This window comes from Pelodiscus sinensis, chromosome 19 (genome assembly GCF_052426305.1).
Source record: "Pelodiscus sinensis isolate ZL-2025 chromosome 19, ASM5242630v1, whole genome shotgun sequence".
NCBI lineage: Eukaryota > Metazoa > Chordata > Testudines > Trionychidae > Pelodiscus > Pelodiscus sinensis.
This window is the reverse complement of record NC_143070.1, coordinates 5132961-5149402: the sequence shown is the minus strand read 5'-3', so window position 1 is coordinate 5149402 and position 16442 is coordinate 5132961. Positions and strand designations below refer to the sequence as shown.

The following is a 16442-nucleotide window of genomic DNA, read 5'->3' as shown; positions in this document are numbered from 1 at the left end:
AGCCGCATGCCCCACAGCAGCAACGAACCCAGAAGGTAACCCGGGCCGGGCCAGACGGAGCCATCCCGCAGCCGTGGGACTCAGCACAACCACCCTGAGGGCATCAAACCGAACCAGGCAGAGCCAGCACTGCGGTCTGAACAGCGTTGCGCCCTGCCACGGCGCAACGCAAACTCATCTGGCCACCAGATTGTCACCGGGGGCCTCTCCAGACAAGCTGCTTTTCACAGCCTGGCTAGGCTGCTTTCCAGATTTTCCTTACACCATCAACCCCTCCTGGGATGGAAAGGAAACAGCAGCCAAGGGATTGGGGCGGGGGGGACGAACACGCAAAATATTCCTCCTTCTTGGCAAGTATATTGGAGATGTAATAATTCTGTACCCCACCCTTTGGCTGGTCTATTTAGACTGGAAACCTCCTAGGGCAGGGACTGTGTCTCACGCTGTGTGTCTGCGCAGCACCTGGCATGATGGGGGCCCTGATCTCAGATAGGGATGGAATAGTGCAGTCGAGAAACCGATAAGCAAAAGCAGTCTATAGCATTAATCTACGTGCATGCATTTCCTTCTCCATCTCTCCCTGCTAGTACATTTTTTAGCAGGCTGGCCAGCAGCCTGGCTCAGTTCTGGCATGTGCCAGGTCCAGGATCTCAGACCCCCAGCCCCAGCCCCCAGATAGGGGCTGCTGCCACCCCGCGCTGCTGCCTCTTTCTCAGAAGCAGCAGCGCAGGGTGAGAGGCAGCCAGATAACCGGGGCCGATAGACTAGCCGACTAACCGATAACATGTCATGAGGTTACTCGACTCTTCACTTAACCGATATCTAACATCGCTAACCTCAGGTAATTGAAATACAGCTCCTAAGTAGCACACCCGAGACAGGATCACAATCGCACAGAAGCAGTCTCACATTATACGTCAGAGCTCAAGGTCACGAGCGCTTTAGAGCCCCCTCTCCAAACTTTCTTTGTTCCCCTCTCCTGGAAAGGACAGAACTTTTAGCCAGAAAAACTCCCCCTCCTACCGGAGTTTCCGTTATTTTGCCATCACCATAAAGTGTCGGGTGGGGGTTTTGCTTCCTCACACTTCCCCCTCCTCCTCGTCTCTCCGGCAGGCGGGTTTCTGCGTCCCAGATGTGTTGATTTCACACGCACCCTCTCGCCTCGGCTGAACGTTAAACTTAGCTTCCCAACTTCGGCGCAGGAGACAGCCTCTCTTCTGGCTGTGCACGCGTTTGGAGTTTGGCTCTGTCCTCTTCCTAGCCAGCCGCCACCTCTCACCCCTCTCTGGGCCAGTCGCAGCTCAACAAGGCAAGCGACCCAAGTCCAGCATGATGCACTCTCCTCTCTAATCACTTACGGCTCTGGCTCTCTCTGTGTTTGATTTCCAGTCGCAGGGGTGAGGTAGGGGAGGGAGCAGGGGGCAGAAGCCACAGAGCTCGGGACAGAGCTGGGCAGCGAAGGGACAGCAACATCCGAAGCCCGGGCAGCCGCGTCCTGATGAAGTTTTAAGCACAGCGCTTTCGGCACAGCTCCCTTGCTGGCTCTGCCGGTTTCGCTCCCCGCAGCCCGACCAGGAAACGTGGCCCTCCCATGCATGCTAGGAGAGGAGGAAGGAAGGCAGGGTCAGAGGTTGCTATGGGGCGGCCCGCTCTATCAGGACGTTAGCCCCCGCCCCCCAAGTCTGAAAGGGAGGGAGAGTTTAACCCTCGCACACCCAGATCTCGGGGGACAGGAGCAGGAGAAACAACGGCTGACAGGGGGTGTGCGGAGAGGGGACAGGAAGAGAGGTGAAGGGGCTGGATCCTGACTTCCACTGGCGTGGGGTAAATCACGGCCCCACTGCCGGCTGTGCAGTCAAGACAGGCTCCTGCTCTCACTTCCCCCAGCCTGACTTGACAGCAGAAGGGGCACTCTGCCTTCCCACAGCGGTGTGACAAAGCAGAATCTGGCCCCGCAGCCTCACGGGGCAAGTCACTGGAGAGAGGGTCACAAGCCCGAGGACCAAACTTTGCCGGGGAAGCTTTGGGAACCGGCCTTTCCTGGAGCTGATTAGCAGGGGCACCAGACAGCCTCTCCCAGCTAATCTCTAATGCCACGTTTGCCTAGAGAGGAGAGTTAACCATTAACGGTTCTTTTGGGAGCCGCTGCTCTTGGAAACAGATGCAGGGGCAGGCCAGGAGGAACCCTGGGCCTTTTGCTGCCAGGACAGCAGATCACATTGGACCCCAGCTTGGGGGGCAAGGGAGAAACAGGGTCTTTTCCAATGCCAAGGATATATTGACATTGGAAAAAGTTCAGCAAAGGGCAACAAAATTGATTAGGAATTTGGAACGGGTCCTGTATCAAGAGAGATTAAAAAGACTTGGACATCGCAGCTTAGAAAAGAGGAAACTAAGAGGGGATAGGACAGAGGTCTGTAAAATCATGAGTGGGGTGGAAAAAATGAATAAGGAAAAGTGATTTACTTAGGGTAAATATAAGAACTAGGGGTCACCAGGTGAAATGAATAGGCAGCAGGTTTCAAACAAACAAAAGGAAGTTTTTCTTCATGCAGTGCAGAGTCAACCTGTGGAACTCCTTGCTGAAGGATGTGGTGAAGACTAGGGCTTTAACAGGGTTCAAAAAAGAGCCAGTTAGATTCATGGAGGTTAGGTTCATCAATGGCTATTAGCCAGGATGGGTAGGAATGTTGTCCCCAGCCTCTGTTTCTCTGGAAATGGATGAAAGGAGAGGGATCAGGTGATGTTAATCTGTTGTGTTGTCAAAGGCTGGAAATCGATGACAGGAGGGGGATCACTTGAGGATTCCCTGTTCTATTCACTCCCTCTGGGGCATCTGTATTGGCCACTGTCGGCCGACAGGATACTGGGCTAGATGGATCTTTGGTCTGACCCAGTACGGCCGTTCTTATGTTTTCCTCTAAGGGGCACCAGCTTTGATCCAGGACTGGGCCAACGGGGGTTGGAGAAGGCGACCTTTCCCGTCGTGGGAGAACCAGCCCCAGCTTGGAGGGTGAAGGGTTGCTCAGGAGACGGGCTGCACAAGAAATGAAATATAATATCACCCCCTGCCTTCCAATGGCCTTTGAAAGCAGCCAGGAATTCAGGCCGTGCTCCGTGTTCCCCTCCCGAGGCCCAGCAGGAATCTGGGGGAATTACAGTGGTGTTTGGCCACCAGCCAGGCATCTCAGCAATCATATGGGCTGTGACCAGGGATCGTATCGTGTAGCTGACTGTACGCATTCCCCGCCCCCTCCCCACCCTGCTGCCTCTGTATCAGAGGCAGCAATGTGGCGCAGCAGGCAGCCGGTCCGCAAGGGGAGCTGGTTTTTAAACTCAGCGGGGTAAGCTGTGTTAGTCTGAATCTGCAAACGCGGCGAGGAGTCCTGTGGCACCTTATAGACTAACTGAAGTGCATCTGACGAAGTGGGTCTTTGCCCACGAAAGCTTCTGCTCCTACACTTCAGTTAGTCTAGAAGGTGCCACAGGACTCCTCGCCGGTTTTTAAACTGGCTCCCTTTGTGGACTGCCTCATACAGAGGCAGCAGCCCCGAGGGGCAGAGGGCTTCCTGGGGAGCACACTGGCTGCCAGCCCCACTCCCGGGGACTATCGAATAGTCATGTCACCACAAAGATTTCATGCCATTACATGACTAGTCACTTACACGATCTCTAACATCCCTAGCTGTCTCAGAGGGGTGGCCCTGTTAGTCGGTAACAGAAAAAACTTAACGACAAACGGTCCCGCAGCACCTTAGAGGCTAACAAGAAAACGTCAATGGTATCATGAATTTCCATTTGCCAACATTTTCTTGTTCGTCTTTAAGGTGCTGCAGGACTATTCGCTGGTTTTTTTAAGTGTATCCCTAGCTGTGACCACAACCCGGGGGCTTTCCCAGGCCAAGACTGATTCAGCCCGCCCCACTCCCCATCACAGCACAGCGGGGAAACGGTTACAGTCACAAAGGTGGGGGGGAGACCCGCATCAGCACCCTTCTTGATCACACCCACGTGCGTGCTCCCTGTCGGCAACGGGAGACGCATCTACCCCGGCTGTTAACAGGCCAACAGTTGGTGCCACCTCAGAACTGAGATTTCAAGCCAACAGGATCAGGCCAGGTCTGCCTTCAGGGGAGATCGCCAGGGAAACAGGGACTCTAGGCATGAGTGGGGGGCGGGGTGTGTCTGTAGGGAGCACCCCTCTCCTTTTGGGCAGCACCACCCTCAGTGGAGTGCAGCGAGGGGGCTCAGGTGAGATGGTGGGAAAGCACGTGGCTTATACCATCTTTGGCAGGGAAAGCTCAGGGCCTGGCCAGCTGCACCTCCAGCTGGCTTTCAAAGGTAGATCAGAGCCAGACACAAACACACCGAGACGAGGAACACACACACACAGAGGAACAGTCTGTCCTGGGCTCTCCTCCGCAGCTTGCCCTCTAACGGGAACCAGCCGGCTGGTCGCAGAGCAGTGGAGGATGGGAGGGCTTTCGGGTGAAGGGGGGAGCCGCGGGTGGTGCACAGGACACAAACAGGAAGCCAGCCAGCACAGCGGGTCAGCAACCAACGGGGGAGGCGAGGTTCAGGCCGGGAAGGGAAAGATACCGCCAGGGCCAGCAACAACATTCACAGCGCAGAGCGGGTGGGGTCAGGTCACTAAGTGGGAAAACCAAGGCCACTTGCTACTGCATCTCTCCCACAGCTCCCACAATAATTTAGCAACTCATTCAGCCCAATTAATCTGTGCTGATCCCCCCCGGCACCACCACAACCCCCCTGTTTAGAGGATTAACACCCCAGGGTTCTGCTGCCAGCTCCGAGAGGGGAGTCCAGTGGTCAGAGCAGGAGGCAAGGACCTCTGGGTAAACCCCGTGGTTTGGAAGCAGGGACTAGTGGCTGGAGAAGGGTAGAACTAGGAGTCACACTTGGGCGGCAGCTCAGGAGCGAGCGTCATCCAGCTGATGAGCAGAGCGCTCACACTCGACTTGTTTCTGCTGGTGGTGCACCTCCACATGTGCCTCAAGGCACAGGACATTATTCCACACACACATGAAAACGATTAAAGGGCACGTTGGTCAGGACTCCTGGGTTCTAGTCCCAGTGGGGTCTGGTGGGTTACGGGTGGAATCAGAACTCCTGGGTTCTAGTTCCAGTCCTGGAAAGGGAGTTGGGTCTAGTGGTGAGAGCAGCCTCTATTGGTGGCTCTGCCACTCATCCATTGGAATTCTGGGAGAGGCCCTTCCCAGACTGGTGCCTCAGTTTCCTCACTGAATAAACCCCCGTCAGCTACTCACAGAGGGGGCTGTGACACTTGAAAACACAGATCACCAAGCACTGCAGGAGTGGCCCAGCCCAGCCTGTCCCAGTGAAGGGGGAGCTTCAACAGCTGGCGCAGGCTCCCTCCGGGACCCACAGCCCAGTGGCTGAGTGTGACAGACCAAAGGGCCGCACAGGACGGTTGGCAGGTCACCGCACCCCAGCCTTGTACTCCTCACAGCCTCTGCTCTCCCTTACGCTCACATGGCCCCGATCAGACCCACTTATTGCAAAACAGAGCCGCTCGCTACAGAGAGAAGGGGAAGAAACACAGGGATTGGCTAGCACAGGGAACGGGAGACAGGGCACTGTGGCGGAGGTCCACGGCCAATGTCCTCTCTCATTTTTTCCCACCCATGAGCAGAATAAATTTTGTTTTGTGTGCTGAGGCAGGTGCTGACGTGCACCACCACTAGAAACCCACACTGCCGGCTTTGGCTGTTCTACTGATCAGCTGGGTGGCATTTAAAGCTCTCCTGGGTGGCCGCCCAAGCACCCAGCTTACAGGGAACACAAGTACTAGCTCCAATCTGGCCCCAGGGTTGGCTTAAGGGGGCAGGGATGGGATTCAGGGCCTTTTCTCTCTATTGCAGGGGTTCCCAAACTTTTCGGCAGCACACCCTCTTTTTGATTTTTGAGAAACCCTCACTCCTTCCCCACGCCCCGCAACAGGGACTGACCAGGGCTGAAAAACAAGAATATCAACAAAACTTGCGGGTGATTGGGGGGGGGGGGGGGGGAAGAGGAAGGGGCTGGGTCACCTCGCTTTCCGCCCCCCCCCCCGAATTTTTTCATGCATCCCCCAGGGGGACACGCCCCTCGGTTTGGGAACCCATACTCTAGGGGATGCTGATTTGGTGCCAGGGGGAATGGTCATAGGGTCTGGGACCCTTCTCCACTAGGGGACACAGTCCCAGGGTGGGGAACTGGGTGGCTCTGAGGGGAGAGAACTGGAACTCCTTTGTGAGGAGTCAGCTTGGCCACAGCTCCAAGGCGAGGCAGGAGACAGGACTGGCTGGCTCAGTGGAGATGGGGAATGTCATCTAGGCCCCCTCCCCCAGAAGACACCTCCAAGGCAGACACCCTGCAAGCCTCCTGCCAACAGGTCCTCCTCCTAGGGCAAGGGCGGGGAATCTTTTTAGGGTTAGGGGCCGCTGACCCACAGAAAAATCAGTGAGGGGCCGTATACCCGGGAGAAGCAGAAAAGAAAAGCCAAACCCTCACGGACGTGGCCCCTGACTGAGAAGCAGAAAGACCCTCCCCATGTTCTCCTCGCACACCAAAGCCTAGGGGGGGCCCAGGCGAGTCGATCTGTGTGCTCCAGCCCAGCAGGAGGGTGGGGGGGGGCGAGAGGGGCTGGAGCACCAGTGTGGGCTCCCCAATGCTGGGAGGTGGGAAGCCCTGAGCCTCGGGAGGCCAGATCCAGGCGAGCTGGGGGCCTCACCTGGCCCCCGGGGCCTTAGGTTCCGCACCCTTGCCCTAGGGCATTGCTGGTTTCAATCTAGCCATGGCTCAGAGGTGAAGTCACTCCCAGCCGGCCCATGCGATGCAAAGGGCATTGGTGGGTTTCGATCTAATTCAGCGCAGACAGGGAGTCCATCGCAAATGAAACAGGGCGAGGCAGTCAGGGGAAAACGGCCTATCTCCTCATCTACACCTGGGGCAAGACTCGCCTAGGCCCATGCAATCCAGGGGGAGACATTTCTCCCCAAGGGCACCTGATCACCAAGTGCCGTCTGTGCAGGGGACACACTGCCCGTCCAGGACAACGGGGCGGCAAGGTATCCCACCTGCCGGGAGTCGCTGACCCAGGCAGCCGCAAAAGCGGATCCCAAGAGGTTGGGAGTGGGAGGGGCTGGAATCCCTCCACACGCACCCTTGTGACCGAGTCACAGAAGACCATATTACGGGCACACGCCCGGGTTTGGCAAGGAATTGTGTCCAGGTGGATGCTGGGAAAATCTAGTCCACTCCCATACAGTGCTGCAGCCCATTGGGCGTGATGTGCTCAGAGGACAGAGAACCAGATTACCTGGTTATACCAGCAGCCAAGGGGGCTCATAAGAAGATCCACACACACAAGACGAGCAGCCAGCAGATCACACCAAGATAACCGGCTGCCGGCCTGTGCCAGGGCTGCAAACCAAGGATCAGCCACAGGCATGCATACAAAAGCCACTAATCAGTCACAGACAAAAGAACACGTAGGCGAGTTTGCCCTCAGCTTTCTCAGGCAACAGGGAAAGGCGGCTGATAGGCCTGTGAGAGAAGACAGATCAAGCCGGCATAATAAGCACCCATCACGCTTTTCATCTCTTGATCTCAAAGCTCTCTATTAAGGCAGGCACATTTCACCACCATGCATTATATGGAGGGGGAAACTGAGGCACGGAGCTTCAGTGACTTGGCTACGGTCACATAGGGACATTGGGAGGGTTAGGAACACACACAAGTTTTAGCTCTAAACCCTGACTCCCTCATGCTAACTGCTAGACCAATGTTCCCTCTCATCTTTACCATCCATGTGCGGAATAATTTTTCCATGTGCACCAAGGCATGTGTGAATATGCACCCCCAATAGAACCGCAAAACCTAGCTGTGGGTGCGCTGCTCATCAGCTGGGCAGCTTCTGAATCTCTCCCGAGCAACTGCACAAGCGCACAACTGGCAGGGAACACTGCACTGGACCCCACCCCTCCTAGAGCTGGGGGCAGAACCCAGGAGTTCTGACCCCCAGTCCCCACTGCTCTAACCCATCAGCGTCTCTCCCCTTGGATGCCACCCCTGAAATGCAGCCCAAGATAGAGCAGCGCCGTCACTGGTCTGGGGGGCTAAGAATGTCTTGTATTCTGCAGTGACCAATTGCCAGCCTTTTGCCTAAAGAGATTTCCCCAGTCACCCTGGAGACGGATCAAGGTAGGGATGTAAAAGGTTAACTGGTTAACCAGCCACTGCCCAAATCCCAGTGGGCAGCCAGCTACGCGGGGCCACGGCAGCCCCAGCCACGGACGGTTGGCAGGAAGCCAGTCCTGGCTGTGGCAAGCCAGCTGGTTCTTGGTCCCTGCCAGCCGGCCAGCACGTCCTCAGCCACAGAAGACTCACAGCACAAGGGGACTTCAACCCCAGCCACCCTGCACTAGCCCACGGAGCAACCTCGGTTAAAGGTTAACCCGTTAAATGATACCATTTAAAACCATTTAACTGCTTAAGTGTTCTAACCCAGTGTCTCAACCTTTTTTTTTTATATAAAGTATCCCCCTTTACAATTTTTTTTAAGTACCCCCAGTACCTACAGTTTTCAGATACACAACAGTAGAAAAAATGCTGTAACACATTTGTTTCAACAACTTCATCGTAGCCAGGCGGGCGATGACATTTTTGGGTGTAAAAAGTACAAAAAATAATAAAGCGCTGGAAAACGTCACCCAAAAATTCAGTTTTCTCCAAGTTTCAGTTGTATTGAGAGAAGTCCGGGGGCTACGTCAAGTACCCCTAAGGGTACTCGTACCCCTGATTGAGAAACACTGTTCTGACCCACATTTACAGCCCTAGATCTAGAGCAGTCTTCCCTCGCAGAGAGTGCTGAGGAGTGGGGATCCTTCCCCAAATCAGCCTGGCCCTCAAGGGATAGGGGAGCGAGACTGAGTGGACCAGGAACAAGCCCATAGAGCAGTGAGTGGCCCAAGGCCAGCCCACAACATTTTGGCACCTGAGGCGGGGAGCTCAAATGATGCCCCCTTGCTTGGGCCAAAACTTTGCAAGATCTCAATTCTGCCTTCTTCCTGTTCGATTCCTCTCATGGTCCTGCTCCGTTACCTGCCCCAATAGAGGAGAGCTAACAACTTAAAATGCCTTGTTCAAAAATATTAAGTATTGGCCACCTCCGTTCGCCTCACGGTAAGGCCAGCCCTGAGTGGGCCGCACGAGTAGCCCCCCCTCCATCTCAGCCGGCCGCAAGAGCGTCATAACCAAGACGGTCTCTCAGGATAGGGGAGTTTTGCTCCCTGCGCTTGTGCGCCTAGAATGTGTGGCGTGTGTCTGCCTGAAGCGGAGAAGCGCTTTGACTGGGTACAGAGGGAGCGCCTGGCTTTCCCAGTCAGGGTCCCGCACCTCACTGCACGTGCCCTGGCTTTACGGGGGTGTCAATTTAGCAATAGCGGTAGGGAGAAAAACCTATGCTGACGAAACCCAGCAGCATCTGGCAATGGTAAACAAGAGGGCACCTAGAACCCCAAAGGGCCGCATGGTTGCCCACTACTGGCATAGAGAGTGTAAGGAAGGGAGAAGTGAGGCACTAGCCACAGCCAGGAAAACAGCAGGCTGCTTCCACACTGCTCTGCCGATATCCCTCAGTCCTTCGCTGCCACTTCCTGCTACTCAACTTTGGAAGCCCCGGGGGCCACAATGATACTCCCAGCACATGCCGGGGGCCGCAACTTAAGTGTGGTTGCATAGACATGCAAATCTATATGCAAATCTATGCAAATAGCTTCTTTCACACTGAGGGGCATGACTACAAAGATTAAGGCAGGACTATACAACGTGCAGGCCCCATTTAAGTCAGTTCTGCGGATATTAATAACATGCAATAGTTACCCCATTTCCACCCCATGACGGCATTTTTAATGAGCAAGGACAGTCCAGGAATGTAGCTACTAAAACACATAGCCACAGAAGCTAATTATATTGACCACTTTTTTGTTTTGGCTCCCACCTGTGGACTACATGTTGAGCCCTGCGTAAACCCAAACTGCACCACAAACAAACAAGCCGCAGGCCGCATGCGGCCCATGGGCCTTGTGTCAAGTAGCCCTGTGCTAGCCCCTCCTTTGACTGCCCCCCAAGCTCTGCCAGTCCTTTCAGTGCTGATCCAAGGCCATCCTAGGCCCCTCTAACTCCAAACCCAAATTTTCACTAGGGTTGTGGAAAGTTAACTGGCAGGGGTTGTAGCAAGTCCCCATCAGCCACAGGTAGGGGGTTGCTCCTCCCCTGCGGGGGGGGCACCCATGGACAGGGGGTGGTCTGGTCATCCGGAGCAGCCTCCGTTCGCAGTGGGCTTCAGAGAATCTAGCATCTGGAGCAGCTTCTATCTGCAGCCGGCCCGGGCGTGCTGGAGCAGCCTCTCCCTGCAGCAGGCCCAAGCCCGCCGCAGACAGAGCCCAGCTGGAGGAGCCCCTGTCTGCGGTGGGGTGGGCCACTCCAGCTCAGTGGGGCAGAAGCAGCTCCACACTCGTGCCCCCCTCCAAATCAGTGAACCGGTTCACCATAATGTTTAACCGGTTAACCAATTCAAGAGGCTTTTACATCCCCAGTTTGTGCTAGAACTGTGCATAGAAGCAGGTATTGCAGCCGTCACACAAAGCCCTGCTCTGGCTTCTCCTCTTGACAAGATCCAATTCAGATTCGTCCCCAGAGTATGGTACCACCCTGGATTTGCAGGTTTGGAGAGGGGAGCCCAGTGCTGGACTAGCAAGGGAAGAGGCTGAGAATCAGGACTGAGGGGAGCCGGGGCTAGAACAGCAGTGGCAGGAGGGAGATCTAGGCTCTTTACTCCCCTCCGCTAGCATCCGTCTCCTCCCTGCCCTTTCCCAGGGTCACCCCATTCTAGCTACAGGGTCTCCTCTGCTGTTCCTATCATCTGGCAGCCTCCCGGTATCTCTCCCCATCTCACTGGCTCCACTCATTATCCAGCCTGGTCTGAGAGCGGCTCCCTCTTAAATAACAGATGGAGACACATTAACTCGCTCAAGCCTTTCGAGATAATAATTTAAGCTAATTGTCCTTGCTGTGGTCGGATACGCTAAGTGTGTTTAGCATCAAGCTGCCAAAGTGGCTAGGGACGACAAGAAACATTCCAGCCCGGGGATGGCCGTTAGACCAAACATTGTAAAAGCGCTGGAGTTAACAGGGCACAAGACATCTGGGCTCAATTCTCAGTTCCGACACTGATTTGCCTAGCGTGGGCAAGGCACTGCCTCTCGCCACGCCTCAGTTTCTCCAATGGCCCTCTTGAGTGCTTGGGGAACTGTCTCATGCTCTGTATATGTGCAAAACCCTGTGCCCTCCAGGCAATACCACAAGAGAAAGAAACCTTACTTCAGTGGTCCCCAATGCGGTGCCCGTGGGCGCCATGGCACCTGCCGAATGATCTGAGCCAACCCTGCCTCCGGCGCGTGGTACATGCGCAGTGCTGGCCCCAGGCGCGCAGCACATGAGTGGCCCCTGCCCCGGGCACGCAACACATGCGTAATGCCAGCCCCAGGCATATGGGCGACACCACCCCCACCCCCCACCCCCCGCCCCCGGGCGCCTAGCAGCCCCAAAAGGTTGGGGACCACTGCTTGCTTTTATAGAAGGCCCATCATCTTAAAGGATGCCCTGGGCTGAGCGGTGAATGAACCCACAGTACTTGGACTGATACAGAAAACATTTCACCCAGTGCTGAAATGCAGCCACTTCTAGGGGGTGGCATGATAGCTGTTTAACATCTCACCACAGCACGTGAATGAACCTCTTGAATCTGGCAACCTTGCGAAACAGGCTATGCCAGACCATGGGTGTTCACCATAATGAAAGGTAAACACAGTCTATTTCTAAAGCTTTTATATGTACAAACCATAGTAGAGAACTGTACATATACAACACACCATAAGCAATGTTCCCTCTATTTTTCCCATTCATGTGGAGAATAAATTTTGTTGTGTGCACCAAGGCATGTGCATATGTGCACCACCAGTAGGAACACATTGTGCCGGCTGTGGGCACTCTGCTCTTCAGCTGGGTGGCACCTGAATCCCCCCTAGATGGCCACCCAAATGTTCACCTTACAGGAAACACTGGCCATAAGACAGATCCTGAATCCACTGTATTTAAACTGTTAGTGGGGATGGGGATACAGAGTTGGAAGGGCAGGAGCACGCTGGGGGTGAGGATGTGGAGTCTGGGAGGGTTATATAAGAGTCCGAACCATTAGTGTTCACAGACACCCGGATTAAGGAGGTTCAAGTGTAGTAGTAATTTCTATTACGCTAGTCCCTAGGAGCTCCAAGCATGGATCCTTCATGCTAGAGGCCATATGAATACAGAACAAAAAAATACGGCAAGTGGAACTGAATCCATGGGGAGATTGGATTTTTATGGAGACACAAAGAAACCATCTGACTTCCAAATGGCCTGTCTTTAAAATGAAATTCTTCCAACTTGTTTTTCTGCTGCAGGCTATCTTTATGTTGTCTGCATTCTGTGTTCTGAGCTGTCCACCTCTTTCGTAAGACACCTTTACTAGCTGCCTCGTTACAGCCACTTCGCAATCTGGGCGATTGCAGCCCAGAAAGACATGTCTGCACCTGCTTTACTATAGCTAGCTCGGGGACCAGAGCTGGGAGGCAGCGCTGTACAAGCCAGGCTGGAACCTGGGTAATTATTTGCAGGGTTAGCTATCATTCTTGGATCTGAGCTATTTAGATGCAGGCTTGTGGATGTCTGTCTGCTGCACTCCTTGCGAGCGTGCTGGGGACACCGACATGAGCAACAGCGTCACCGCTGAAGAAACGTGCTGACGTAACTGAAAATAGGTTCCCCGCCTCAAAACACACCATGTTAAGGCCACCGTTCCTATCCAACTTCTGAGCACCTAACCTTGGCAAACGTTGGCGCCAGTACAAAGGAGAGGGGAGATGAGGGGCAGAGACCGAGCACCAGGCAGAGCTGAGCCTGTGAGCAAACACAATAGCTCATTAGCACTGTACAGAAAAGCGCTGTCGCTCTCTCGGGGAAGATGGGTTGGGTTTCAGTTTGCAGTCCAGAACTGGTACTGGGAAGAGATAGGAATGTGTCTCTAGCGCAGTGTCCTAACAGCTGGAATCGCCTATCAAACCTGGGCCTGCCTGCTAATGGTCAGAACACCAAAAGGATGTTTGTAAGCGGGACTGGTACCAGATCTCGGGAACCCCACAAGCACCCACTCCTCACAAAGGCTCCCATGGGATCAAATTCAATCCAGTCCTGTCACGGAGCGAGGGGGGTCTATTCCATTCCTAGTTCCAAGCCGACCCTAGGTCAGGGAGGTTTGGCAGGCTCAGGGAATGGGAAATGCGGCCTCCTGACTCTGGGCGAGCCACTTCCCTGCTCTGTGCCTCAATTTCCCCAATCGTAAAATAGGGATTAATGACGCTCCTTAGTAAAACACTGGGGTCTACTGAGGACAATTGCTAAGACAACTGCAGTGGTTATTCTCCCCAGCAGAAGCTGGTCCAATAACAGTTATAATCTCACCTGTTTCTCTCATGCAGGTTAGGGATGTAAAATCCCGTTAATCAATTAAACAGTATGTTTAACCAGTTAGCCGGCTGCTGCTGGTTACTCCAATAAGCATGCCAGCTACCCCTTTATATCCACCAGTTACCCCTTTATATCCACCAGTTACCCCTTTATATCCTAGTACAGTTCAGCTTTTCTTATTACAGGGGGCACTGATTCCGATCCAACCTGAGGTAGAGGAGGTTTGGGGAATGGGATAAGGGGCCTTTCTTCACTAGGAAGAGTTGGTTCCATTAACGCCCCAGGTCAGGGGCCCTGGCTGGCTCAGACAGGGCACGGAATTGGATATTGGGCTTTTCCCTTCTACGGCACCAGTCACACTGAAAATCACTCTCAGCTGACCTGCAGAGGCCTGTGTGTAAAACATGTAGGTAGATTCTCTGTGGAGTACCAAGTAGGGATGTGAACAGGTAACTGAGTAACCAGGGGAGGCGGCCACCAGGGCTGGGGGAGGCTCTGTGCCTCAGTTTCCCCCATCAGCAAAATGTGCATAATAATCCTGACCTCCTTTGTAAAGCATTTTGAGACCTACTGATGAAAAGTGCTAGGTAAGAGGTAGGTGTTATCGTGCTATCTAATCCAGTATCCCAACTCCCCACTCCGTATCAGTTCAATGCAAGCATGTCTAAACAGAAGCACCTGTTTCATTGACACAAACCAACCAACATTAGATGCTCCAAAGGCATCACATATATGAAACACCCACGCCAGTGTGATCTCATGGCAGGAAAGAAGTTGTTGGTAACCCCCAGCCATTAATGATGTTAGACCCCAAACCCAAGCACCATCACTGTTGTGGCTGTAGCCCAGAGACACTATGGCTGTGTCTACAGTGGCAAGTTTTTCCGGAAAATCATCTGATTTTGCAGAAAAACTTGCCAGCTGTCTACACTGGCCACTTGAATTTCCGCAAAAGCACTGACGATCTAATGTAAAATCATCAGTGCTTTTCCAGAAAAACTATGCTGCTCCCGTTCGGGCAAAAGTCTTTTTCCGAAAGACTTTTGCCCAAAAGGACCAGTGTAGACAGCATAGTTCTGTTTTCTGCAAAAAAGCCCCGATCGCGAAAATGGCGATCGGGGCTTTTTTGCGGAAAAGCGTATCTAGATTGGCCATGGATTCTTTTCCGCAAAAAGTGCTTTTCCAGAAAAGTGTCCTGCCAATCTAGACGCGCTTTTCCGAAAATGTTTTTAACGGAAAACGTTTCCGTTAAAAGCATTTTCGGAAAATCATGCCAGTGTAGACGTAGCCTATATGTATTCATAGAAGAGTCCCAGGCCTTTAGTTTTCCAATCCAGTGGCCTCATGCTGAACAATTTCAAAATCTTACATCAGTGAGTTCCACCGATTAACTGCCCAAAGGGGTTCTTTGCCCATCAATGCATTCTCTTTCCTCCACCATTTCCTCTGCAGGATGGAGGCAAGACAGAGGGAAATCATCTTCCAGCAGCCAACAGAAACAAGAGAGCAATGGAAAGAATGGCAAGAAAGCTTAGCTTCTCTCTCAGTTTTGACAAGACACATTGTACATAAAGTCTCACCTGATTGGTGTCGGCTCCGAGTTGCTGGTGGACACCAGGCCTCTGGTCCTCTCCTGGGGGAGGGGGGTCTCTGGGGTCCCCCCTCCCCCTTCCAGAGCCCCACTCGAGGACTCAATGCAGGAGGACAGCAGGAAAGGGTATCTCCATCTCTTGCATGGCCCACGCAGTTCCCCCTATCCTGGTTCAAAGCTAATCGACACACCCCAAGCTTCCCCCACTGAAAGCGGGGGGCAAATTCTGTACTGGTGTCTCCCAGTCTTGAAATAATTCTCCGTCTTTCCTCAAGGGTCTCCCAAAAGAATTAAGCCATTATAGCCCCTCAGGTCTCCAGGGAAGAAAGCAGTCACGTACACAAGAGTCTGTTTTTCACCCCTCCTGATTAGCCCTGCTGCAGATCACATTGCCCCATCGCCGTTACCGTCCAGCTGCTCTCTGCGCATCCGGGCACACGCGTGTCTCCTGGTGAGCTCTCACTCCCCAGGCTCAAGGCGATGCATCGCCAGTTTTGGGCACAATCCAAAGCCCTGGCGTCCCATCTCCTAGAGTCCTGCCAGATCCCAGATGGCGAGTCCCGTCTCAGGGAGGTGGGAATGGCGTGCCATCCTCATTGCCTCTCAGTCCTTCCTTGGCTCTGTGTAACAGACACACAATTGTATTAGACAGAAGCTTCCATCCTCCCCGCCGTCCCTTGAGCATTAATGCCAACAGGATGCTCTGCTCCTATGAATATCTGTTTCCGCTCTTGTGGTATATCTAACTTATAATGCCTCCCCACCTATGCTCCTGTGGTATAGCTCCCCAAGCTTCACTTCCTCCCCCACCCACACACACTGTGCCCATGGTAGCCTTTCTCTACTTAACCTCCTTTACCACCTCTGCCCACTGTCCCCCTCCCCATTCCTATGATATCTCTACCCTTCCCCTCCTCTTCAGAGGGATTTCCATGTGGGCACGGCTAGTACATTCACCCAATAGTTTCTCATCATTCTGCCCTGCCCACCCTGCAGAATCTTTCCCCTCACTTTGTTCCAACAGGATGTTCACCCCAACAGCCCCAGCAATGCCATGGGACATGCTACTACAAATCTCCAGCCCGAGGGTAGGGGAAGGAGAAAGAGGGAGGAACTGCATCCCCGTATTGCCCCCCCTTGGAAACCTCTCTCCATCCTCCGCAAGATAGGATATTTGTTTACCCTTGAGCTTCCCAGTTCAGCCACACCCCCTCTGCCTGTGTGGACAGGCACATCTCCCCTCCTGTGCGTCTCCTCAGAT

General features: G+C 53.8%; 1 protein-coding gene across 5 annotated transcripts in view; it reads right to left on the bottom strand.

Annotated features, from left to right (window-relative positions):
• Nucleotides 1–16442, bottom strand: part of MGAT1 (alpha-1,3-mannosyl-glycoprotein 2-beta-N-acetylglucosaminyltransferase) — a 32634-nt gene that overhangs the window by 14048 nt on the left and 2144 nt on the right. For 2 of the 5 annotated variants that reach the window (XM_089770848.1, XM_075914060.2), the window contains exons 2-3: nt 15171–15801; nt 1024–1598 (exon numbers count right to left, since the gene is read on the bottom strand). The gene's annotated coding sequence lies outside the window, so the exon portion shown is untranslated. Of the gene's footprint in view, nt 1–1023; nt 1599–2288; nt 3038–15170; nt 15802–16442 lie in introns of those variants that run through there. The other 3 variants (XM_075914061.2, XR_016347314.1, XM_075914062.2) reach the window with 3 other exon arrangements.